Genomic DNA, 10,315 nt, shown 5'->3' with positions numbered 1-10,315 from the left:
TTGTAATAAAACACATACATAACTAACATAATAGCAGCAGAAAATACTCATGAAAGTATAGTCATATAGACCACATATAATCCATCAAAATTCTCATAGAAATACAAGGAGAAATAACCTTTCATTAATGATGCAAAATCCAAACTCAGGATGGAACTTCCATGTTCCACCCGACCATAGAATGGTTGAGCCAAATCTCTCTTCACCCATTCACCCTTGTGCCATATTACAAGCATGAATGTGGGATATCATAGAACACATCAATCAAAACTCGTCCAGGGCTTCTAGAGGCCATCCACCTCAACCCATCAAACAGTGATTCCACCTCACGTTCGGGCATCACCAAAACCATCATCATATCGGTCTCTATCCCAGCCATCCAGGGCTCCAAAGTGTTTGTCTAACCCAGATATGGGACTAGTAACTCAACCCACTACTTTTACCGAGCTCCAGAGCGTTTTTCTAACCAAGGCTACGAGACTAGTAACTCAACCCACCAAGGTCACCAAAGCGTTTTTCCAACCTAGGCTACGAGACTAGTAACTCAACCCAAGTCGTTCTAGGGCTCTAGAGTGTTTGTCCAACCAAGGCTACGAGACTAATAACTCAATCCAAGCTAAGGAAACATGAGAACCAATAAAAAACACAACAAGGAAATAAACCCACAATCACCATGGCTATCCAGTAAATGGAAAGGCTAGGAAATCCCCTGTAAGTCCCAGTCATCCTCCATGCCAATGACAGATCAAAACCAACAAACCACATGCATATGCGATGCATGCCAAAACTAGTGAAGAAATCATACATGCAACTCAGTACCTGCATGAAAATCCGGTGTAGTTGTTGATGTTGATGCCTTCTTGCACTTTCCCACTCTTACGTTTCCTTCTTGCTCCAAGAATCCAAGTATGCCACACCCTCCGAGAGTGCTCCACTAAAACTCTAAGTATCCAAGATTTTGAGAGAGAGAGAGAATAATGAGAGAGCTCCAACACTGAACTAACAAAATGTTACCAACTGATCCTCAGAAGTTTTTTTATGGATGAGGCCTCTATTTTCTTCATTTTCCATTATTTTCCTTCATTTTCCTCCTCACATGCAACTTGTGACCTTTCACCTCCTTTTTCTCCTAATTTCCATTATTTTCATAAATAAATGTGCCAAAAATGCCTTTTTGCCTTTTAATGCCTTATCCATTGCCTTTGTCAATTTCCTTAGCCATAAACAACCAAATGAACACCCCCTAGGATGTCTTGCCCAACATTCAACTTGGAGTAAGTGTCCCATCGACCGTGGTTATTGTTTTTAACTTTTATTACATGGATTTTTTCACCAGTGGAGTCAACTTGCCATCTTTAAGGAGGCATTAATATATTTTAAATTTCAAATTTCGTCATATTGAAAATACCAACCATGGCTACCATATTTTCCAACAGTCTTCTCAATGTGCATGATGGTTATGGAGCCGTATGTAACTTGATGACATCCCTTTGCGAGGGTTGCTTGGTAGCAAGTGTTCGCAAGACAACTATGGGAAGATCCTTTTGTATAATATTTAATGGGGCCCTAAGGCACATGAAGCTCGTAAGTACTAATGAACATGCATGTGGGAAGCTTCCCTGCAAAGTGTTTGTCGAAAGCTCTCAGTTCGAACTCTTTACAAGTGTAGTGGTTTTGCCTGCGAATTGCTTGACATAACTCCCTAGCCAGACTATGTCCTCAAATTTGTTATGAAGATTGTGAGCTATTTATTTGAGATGCATCCTCTATCTCCAGTCATGATTGTATCATGTTGTCAATCTTCGAATTGTTGGAAGGATGTTGATAATGAACTAGCCAAAAATTCAGTGAGAGGAGTCACTCCGAGGCTTGGTCATGTCTGTAAATTGTTTGATGAAAGCCTCCTGCCTGCGAGCTTGTCCAAAGGGGTTGTGGTCGAGGATCTTCAGGTGTTATCCATTTTAGTTAGGTCCTTGTTTGGTGCTTCTTTGTGTTTTAAAGTGAAAGAGGAGGATCTAATGGTTTTAGTTTCCTCCTGCATCCATCAATTTACACGTATTCTTGTGGGAGCATTCAAGATTTTTTATGAAGGGAGGATATTGAAGATGGAAAGCAATCTCAAATCTTTAGGCATTAAAAATGACATTTCTATATCCCTTGTTGCAGGTTTGCGAGGAGGTGCTAGGGGCAGCTGGGCTTCTTCTTCCTCAAGGCCCATGTCCTTCAAAGAATCCTTAAATCCACGTCTCGATCCGCAGATATTAAAGGAGCTCTTAGGCTAGACTTTCATGGTGGAACATTTGTTGGATATCCCAATGTTAGAGGTAAACGGGAACATTAATAAGAGAAGAAGATTATATTTTTAAATTCGAGTGATTATATGTCATTTCAATGGCTTCTAGCCTTCGACATCTTCCCTTCCAAAACTAGTCCTAGAACCTAGATCTATTTTTTTGTCCGAAGGGTTACTGTGTGATTTTCTTTAAAGATTTGGAAGATTGGAAGAAGGTTTTTTATCAGGGGCCTGGTTTTTGGGCCAAGATGATATTTTGATTCAACCATGGTTCCCAAACTTTATTCCTCTCACCATGAAGACCTTGCCTGTTCGAGTTTGGGTTAGGCTCCCAAACTTGCCTCTTCATTGGATCATGCCAAAAATATTAAAATATATTGGCAACTCTATAGGCACCTTTATCAAACTAGACAACGAACGATTGTCAAAATGTTTCGTAAGTTAATTTCGATCATGCATGGAAGTGGACCTCAGTGAAGGCTTGCTAGAAAAAATCATCCTTATGCGGGAGGGAAATGAGTGTATCCAGCCATTGGGCTATGAAAACAAGGCCTTTAGGTGCATAATTTTCCAAAAACTTGAGCACCTTTAGAATGCGTGTCCCTCCTCAAAAAGGGCTTTCTGCAATCAAGAACTGAAGAGATGCTACCGTGGTTGGAGTGATCCGAAGGTAGCAAAAAATTCCAAGAATCTTGTTGCGAAAAGGAAGAACAACTCCCAGAACCAGAAGTCATCTCCCAACACCTCAACCTCCCAGTATTTCAGACAACCTCATCGACACAACCCTCGGGAAGGGAAAATATTTCGATAAAAGACAATGAGAAATCTCGAGCCATATCTACATTGAGAATTAGTGGAAGTGCAACCATGAGTCTAATCATTTTGATAGTGAGAAATACCTATCAAATCTGTCTGATTTGGTTGTTTTGGTTCTTTCTCAAAAAATTGAAGAAGCAACATTATCCTCAACTTTGCAGGATAGCTCGAATAAGTGAGTTGATATTTATAGAAAAAGGGTAAAAAACAAAAACCATCAATCATTGTGGTTTTAATTCCAGATCTAAAGAAAATATACTTTGGATAATCTATTAAAAAAAATTATAATAAAATATTATTTTTAATATTTTAATTTATTTTATAATTTAAATTATTATATTTAAATAAATAAATAAATTTTAAAATAATTTAAAATTTTGAATTTTTTTTTTTAATAGTGTAGAGAGTTATTTCTCAAAGTAATAGATAGATAATATAATTTTAAATTGTGAAATCTCCATATTCAAATTTTGAATTTTACTAAAATTAATTTTAAATAATATATTTTGAAAAAAAAAAAGAAAAAAAATGATATTTATAAAGCGGTAAAGATGGGTTTTGGATAATTAGGTGCTTTATGAACATTCCTTGATACCAAATCACGAGTTGAATTTCTCAATAAAACTGATATATTAGACAGATATATTGAAGATGATGATGTAATCCATCGAGCCCTAAAAAATAATTTAAAAAATGATGAAAATAAAAACTTCGGAAAATAAAACAAAAATGAAGGGTTCCATCTTTTACTTTGGAGAACGTGGCAATTGGGCATACGTTAAAGCTGCATATGTGGAACGCGAATCTCTGCTGAAGTCGCTGTATGGTCCTCTTTTCTGTTCACTGCGGTCCTCCTTTTTCTGTTCATTATATCTAGTCAAAATTCAAAATTCAAAATTCTTCATATTCAAAGATATAATTTTTATGATGGAATATTATTTAAGTCAAAAATCACGTTCCAAATCAAGAGATATTTTCATATTTACCATTTTTGAAAAATGATTAAATTTAAATATTATTTAAAAAATATTTATTTATTTATTCATCGAAAACTTAGGACTGGAATTGAGTTCAAATTTTAAATTATTAAAATTATTTTTAATAAACTCTCTTTTATTATTATTAAGTAAACATTAATTTTATACATAAAACGGAATCTACATGACTCAGTTTAAGTGGTATTGAACCTCTAACTCAGAATGCTGTTTAAAATTACTGTGTAGAATTAATCTTCTTTTTAAAGAGGTTGTTTGAAATTAATGTGATAGAATAAAAGATTTAATGACTTGGAAATACAACACGCAAACCACACAGTCAAAAAGCATATCGTGAAAGGGCATCATCCCAATTATGGGAGGGGGAACGTGGGAATAAGTCGCAAAATTTATTTGATAAGTGGAAGGTGGGAATAAGTCGCAAAATTTATTTGATAATCCAATATTTTGTTGTGTTAAATTAATTGGGGAAATTATAAGGTTGAACTCTTTTTTGGGAATGAAAGTTATCTTTTTAATGATTTTTTTTTGGGAGTAAAAGTTATAGTAAAATTTTATTATTTATTTATGTAAATTGAGTAGGGGTTAAAAAAATAACAATTATTACTTCAAATATTGTTATGACATATTACTTAATAAATGAAATGTAATGGTTCTGTGTGGGATGTAGGATGAGCCATATGATGTATGCTTCTTTAATCCCTTCATTTCATATGAATATTTGATTTAAATAGAAGAGTTGCAACTTGCGAGTGCTGTTTTTAATACGTAGGACCCACATGAAACATGACAAGAATCTTATCTTCATGATGTGATCCATGCTTACTTTGTCTTCCTCTGGATCCCTATATATAAAATATTCCGAATATATATATATATATATATGATGGGATCTTTACATGTATAGCGAGATGCTATCATTTCCAAATGACGAAATAAAAAAAGGTATTATTATTATTATGGCACCTTCCAGCCATATACAATACATGCATGCATCAAGATTCTATCAATCCCTTCTGTATTTCCTTCAGAAACTTCTCCAGGTTATTGTAAGAAGATCCTCCTTTTCCCACTGCTTTCATCGATTCATCCCTCAACTCACCAATTCTTTTCCTCATTTGCTTCCCTTCCTCCTCAGTCATCAATCTCGTTACCATGTCTTCCACATCTTCTCTCCTCACAACTTCATCCATTGCCATTCCAATATTCCACACTCCACTGACAAATTTGCTGTTAGTCGGCTGCTCAGCAAGGAAGGGCCATGATATCATGGGTACACCAGCACAGATACTCTCCAGCGTTGAGTTCCATCCGCTATGGGTCAGAAAGCCTCCCACTGAAGGATGCGAGAGCACTTTCATTTGAGGCGCCCATCCCACCAAGAAACTTTTGTCCTTCACTTTCTCTAAAATCTCAGATGGCAGCACAGCAGAGTGACCATGGATGAGATCAGGACGAATAACCCACAGAAAAGGTTGCTTACTGGCCTCTAAACCCCATGCTAACTCTAAGAGTTCCTGGTTAGTCATAACTGCTATGCTGCCGAAGCAAATATAAATAACGGAATAGGGTTTTTGGCAGTCCAACCATTTCATACATTCTGTTTCTTCGGTCCACAAGCTTGCAGAGAGACCAGATATTCTATCTTTCTCCAGATTCTGCCTGTAAAACAAGAGGGCCTATCGTGTACAAGGGTGGAAGTCTTTCTCGGAGTGCGTCGAGTATAGGACGATCAAGCTCATCAAAGGTATTTAGTAATAGTAAATCCGATTCCAGAGCGGCCTGCACTTCACATGTAACAAACTCGAACATGTCTTTGTGTCTAAAGGCGGTGGGCACATCTTTGAAACGCAATGGGGGCATTCCAGGAATGCAGGTGATTATTTGTTCCATGTATCCATCTGTTAAACTCTTGTCATCATCTGCAGTACACAATAGCATAAGCAAACAAGTTATCTTTGCCATGCCAGCCAGAATGTATAGAGAATGGATACCTGCAGAAATCAGTGCGGTACCAAAATAGTTGGGAGAGGAAGTTAATATACCTTTGCCAGGAAGATGACCTTTGCCAGGAAGACGAGGCTGAAGCCATCCAACAACCCTGACCCAAGGGCCATAAGACCAGATACCTCAGAGGAGGCTGAAGCCATCCAATAACCCTGACCCAGGGACCATAACACCAGATACCTTGACCCTGTGACACCAATCCCGACATTGAGAAAACTCAATACATGATTTCCAGAGCCCTTACATACAAAAATGCGAACCAAAGTGGTGAACAGCACTACAGAACAGTTGAGAACTATGGCTTTACTAATATCTGTGCTGCCCTGATAGCCATATACAAAACTTAACAAAAACAAGGGCTTTCTGAGCCAGGACCTGATACAAAGCATTAGACTATAATGGCTGATAGCTATACCCAGCCAGGACCTGATACAAAACATAATTGACATAATCCAGAGAAGCATAGCAATAGGATATAAAGACCAGAAGGGAAGCTGCCATCAGTAGGCGCGGTACCGTATATTTCAAGCATGTTTCAGAGAGTCTGGAGCATCCTTTTCCACCCGGCAAGGAGAGCCCATCCACATGTCAACGACATTGTCCCCATCTCCCGTGTCGCAGCCACCTGGAGGAACTACCAAGTTCAGATTGCCATCAGAAGGGTGCGCCGGCTCGACCGCAGGCAAATTGTGCTGAGCAGTATCAACTAGAGGTTGAGGGACCTCATGTTAGAAATCTGCTATTAGAAACAGCAAATGGTTGTTTCTAATCTTAAACTGCAAATGTTGTTTCTACTTTTAACGTTATGCAGTTTCTAATCTTAATGTGACCCGATAGATCATTCTATAATTAAAGCATTAGATCTGTGATTAATCTTAAGCGTTGAATTGGTATATGATGGACGTACCAGATTAGAGTTAAATGATATATAAAGGATTGGGTCCTCTCTCTCCCTAACAAGAGTCGCATTCTTCTCCATCAAGAAGCGCATAAGGAAACAGGGCTAGAAAGAGAAACCGAATTCTGAGAAGAAGAGTAACCGTCAGGAGTCAGAAGAAAGAAGATGGCAGCCATTACATCTTCCGCTGTTAATCAAGGTATGACATCTTAAAAAATAGATCATATTAAGTTCTGTTTGTGAAATATTCGGTATTGATGATCTTTGGGCTGTTAATTGGAATTTTTACATCTGGTATCGGAGCCACCAATCAATAACTGAATATTTCCTATGATTGCAATTGATCTGTTCTGTGCTTTACTCATGTGATTGAGCCTTCGGGAAATTGTGGGGGTTTCATGAAATGATCACGAAACAAATTCACCGCAAGCAAATTCTGCATAACGGAGTTGAAGAAGCAAGTGTTGCCAATATTCCTGAGTCCTTTGACTATGCGCCTATTGACCCCTGTTTTCATCCTTTCGTTGTTCTTCTTTCCTACGCATGCTTCAGAAAAAGGGCAACCATTGAATGATGAACAGGACCGTCCAGGTCACCTAGAGATGCCATATAATGATGGATCCATAAGGCTTAATAAAATTTGGGATCCCTGTGATATAGAATTCCTGCATATATGAATCTCACAATTTATTTATTCACCATATCATTGTGTGTTCGCTGTGTATGTTGGAATGAATGTATTAAAATGCGGTGAATATAAGTTATTGAATCCTGGTAGATAGTCGAATTTGTGCACTGTAAGAAGACTAACAAAGCAATCATTTTTAGTACAGAGTTGAGTAGAACTCCTGTAGGAAAGTTACAGTTTCGATTGACGTTTGAAATTTGGGCATAAAAGTAATTGTTCTGTGACTGATTGTTTTGCATAAAGTATGTGTTATAAATCATTTATGCACATGAGATTTATGATTTTGTTAATCACCAAAGTGGTCAAAATCAGAATAATCATTTAGTGCATAAGTGACATAATGATTATTGATAGAAATTGCCAGTTATAATAATACCAATTAAAACTCGCGTCACTAATGATAGAACCTGAGAACTTACCCAAAGGAAAGTCTTGTTCTATATCTAGTTGACATGATGAGGTTTAATAGATATTTTGATTAAATAAATATTGATCATCCAAAGATGTCAGTTCTATTTAATTGAACATATTTGTTACCTACTTATGTTTTGGTATTTAATTATGTTAAGTATAGGATAGTATCTACCCAAAGGAGTGCTATATTATACTATTATGTCTACATCTGAATCGCGTTAGTTATGAGCTTATAGTTATTTCATTTTTAATTTGCAGGAGTTCCCATGAATACACATGCTTCATCTGTTACATTGTTCACTGGTGTTAATTTTTCTGAATGGAGAGAACAAGTCAATTTCCATTTAGGTGTTCAGGATCTTGACTTGGCACTCCTTGAGGATAAACCTGCTGCTCTTACAAAAGATAGTACTGAGGCAGAAAAATCACACCATAAAGCATGGGAACGCAGTAACAAATTGAGCCTTATGTTTATTAAGATGACTGTTGCTAACAACATCAAGTCAACAATTCCACAAACAGAAAGTGCTAAGGAATATATGCAGTCTGTGGAAGAGCGTTTTCGTTCAGCTGATAAGTCACTCGCTGGTACTCTTATGGCAGAACTCACGACCATGAAGTTTGATGGGTCGCAAACTATGCAAGAGCACATTATAGAGATGACTAATCTTGCAGCAAGGTTAAACTCCCTGGGACTTACAGTAGAGGATTCTTTTCTTGTCCAGTTCATCCTGAACTCGCTACCTTCTGAATATGGACCTTTTCAGATTAACTATAACACTATAAAGGATAAGTGGAATGTTAATGAATTGGCCAGTAGACTTGTTCAGGAAGAAGGACGTTTGAAAAATCAAGTGAATCACTCAGTAAGTTTTGTGAGTAATAAAGCTGGTAAAGAAAAGAAAGGAAAATCAAGTCATTTCAAGAAGAAAAAGGCACCTGCTAAGAATGGGCAGGATAAGGAAAAGAAGGAACTAAAGGATGTTCAATGTCATTTCTGTAAAAAGAAAGGACATTATCAAAGTGACTGTCCGAAAAGGAAAGCTTGGTTCGAAAAGAAAGGTAATTATCTATCTTTCGTATGTTTTGAATCAAATTTAGTTGAAGTTCCTATTAATACATGGTGGCTTGATACTGGTGCTACAACTCATGTTTCCAATAATATGCAGGGATTTCTTACGATCCGAACCATAAATCCAAATGAAGATCGTTTTCTCTTTATGGGAAACGGAATGAAATCTTCAATTGAAGGCATTGGGACTTATCGTCTAATTCTAGAAAGTGGATATGTATTAGACTTATACAGTACCCTTTATGTACCTTCATTATCTAGAAACCTTATTTCCGTAAGTAAGTTGGATATTTCTGGTTTTAGATGTATGATTGGATCTGGTTGTTTTGATTTATATAAGAATACTGATAATGTTGGTTCTGGTATTCTAATTGATGGATTATATAAATTGAAACTGAATGACACGTATGCGAATTCCTTGTTGAATGTAGTAAATAATGTTGGATGTAAACGTAGCATGTTGAATGAAAATTCTGCTTTCTTGTGGCATAAACGACTAGGTCATATATCCAAAGAAAGAATGATGAGATTAGTAAGTAATGAAATTTTGTCAAATTTGGACTTTAGTGATCTAGAATTATGTGTGGATTGTATTAAAGGTAAACGAACCAAACATAATAAGAAAGGAGCCACTAGAAGCAGCCAACTTCTTGAAATAATACACACTGATATTTGCGGACCTATGGACACTTCAGCCTTTAATGGAGAAAAGTATTTCATCACTTTTATTGACGATTTTTCCCGTTATGGTTATGTCTATTTGCTTCATGAAAAATCTCAATCTGTGAATGTCCTTGAGACGTTTGTAAAGGAAGTTGAGAGGCAATTAGATAAAAAGGTGAAAATCATAAGGTCTGATAGAGGTGGTGAATATTATGGTAAATATAATGAGTCAGGCCAATGTCCAGGTCCGTTTGCAAAATTCCTCGAAAGTCATGGCATATGTGCGCAATACACAATGCCAGGTACACCACAACAAAATGGTGTAGCAGAAAGGCGCAATAGGACGTTAATAGATATGATTAGGAGTATGATGTCAGATTCTACACTACCTAAGAATTTGTGGTCGTATGCTCTCAAAACCGCTAATTATTTGTTGAATAGGGTTCCTAGTAAAGCTGTTCAAAAGACT

General features: G+C 36.9%; 1 pseudogene across 1 annotated transcript; it reads right to left on the bottom strand.

Annotated features, from left to right (window-relative positions):
* Positions 1-5,086: 5,086 nt before the first annotated feature.
* On the bottom strand, positions 5,087-6,173 carry LOC149208894 (7-deoxyloganetin glucosyltransferase pseudogene; annotated as a pseudogene). Its single transcript, XR_016252803.1, has 2 exons — positions 6,150-6,173; positions 5,087-6,026 (listed from the first exon to the last, which is right to left on the bottom strand). The product of XR_016252803.1 is annotated as a 7-deoxyloganetin glucosyltransferase pseudogene (transcript).
* Between the last annotated feature and the right edge of the window lie 4,142 nt (positions 6,174-10,315).

The sequence above is a fragment of the Pinus tabuliformis genome, chromosome 1_2, assembly GCF_031772625.1.
Source record: "Pinus tabuliformis cultivar Carrire ecotype Pingquan chromosome 1_2, CPIR1, whole genome shotgun sequence".
Classification (NCBI taxonomy): domain Eukaryota; kingdom Viridiplantae; phylum Streptophyta; class Pinopsida; order Pinales; family Pinaceae; genus Pinus; species Pinus tabuliformis.
The sequence above is the reverse complement of the archived record's forward strand: the minus strand, read 5'-3'. Positions and strand labels throughout refer to the sequence as shown.